This window comes from Austrofundulus limnaeus, unplaced genomic scaffold (assembly GCF_001266775.1).
Source record: "Austrofundulus limnaeus strain Quisiro unplaced genomic scaffold, Austrofundulus_limnaeus-1.0 Scaffold281, whole genome shotgun sequence".
NCBI lineage: Eukaryota > Metazoa > Chordata > Actinopteri > Cyprinodontiformes > Rivulidae > Austrofundulus > Austrofundulus limnaeus.
This window is the reverse complement of record NW_013952683.1, coordinates 225,325-226,547: the sequence shown is the minus strand read 5'-3', so window position 1 is coordinate 226,547 and position 1,223 is coordinate 225,325.

The window sequence follows — 1,223 nt, the reverse complement described above, 5'->3', positions numbered from 1 at the left end:
ACAAAACAATACTAAATAAACAAAAAAATAAAATAAAATAAAAACAACATAAAAACATCAACTCAAACAACAATTCAAATAGCTTCACATTTTACTTTTCGTATACCTTCAAAAAAGTAGCTTTTATCTATCTTTTAAATTTATCTGGCAATTTTAAAAACATCCTCCAGACTGTTCCACAATCCTATACCCTGGATTAAAGTACATCTTTCTTTCAAGCAAGTACAAAAATATAGCTTCACAAACATTTCCATCCCCTTTAGATATTAACAATTGTCTCTTTTAACAAAATTTGCCTGAATGTTGGAAGGTAATATGTTTCTGTGAGCCTTGTACATAAACAGTAAAATATTATAGACAACCAAATCATAGAATTTCAAAATTTTCAATTTGCAAAATAATGTATTTGATGGAGGGTTGTAATCTTTTCTAGGGATCATTCTTATGGCTCTTTTCTGCCAAATAAAAATTGGATTTGTAATTTTTTTACATGCTTCACCCCAGATTTCAATACAGTAAATTAAATGTGGAACAATTATTGAATTGTGCAACACAAGCAGAGCTTTGTCACTGAATAACTCCCTGACTTTATACAGTACTCCAATAGATTTAGATATTTTTGTTCTTAAATAATGTATGTGTGGTCTCCATGTCAGCTTGTCATCAAAGATGACACCTCACTGACATTACAGATCTCAATACATCTACTTTAATTGAGAAATCAACAGTTGTCTTCCTATTACTAAATATCATGTAATGTTTTATTCAAGTTTAATGACAATTTGTTTTGTTGAGACCAATTTTGTATTTTCTCAAATTTTTTTCTGTACCATTTCAAACATTTTTTCTATATCTTTACCTAAACAAAAAAATGTTGTATCATCAGCAAATAAAACACATCTGAAAAGTCCTGACACATTTACTAAGTCATTTACATATAAAATAAACAACTTAGGTCCCACTACAGAGCCCTGAGGGACTCCACGTGTGATATTACCAAGTTTAGATTTTACACCATTTATCTGTGCAAACTGTTTCCTACCTTTTAAATAACTAGATACCCATTGTAGTGCAGATCCTCTAATACCAGATTTACTTAATTTTTCAAAAATACTGTGATCAGTTGTGTCGAATGCTTTCTTTAAATCTACATAAATACTAATACTGTTTGTGATCGATAGCAGTTATCTGTTCTACAAATTCAATAGTGGATATATATATAT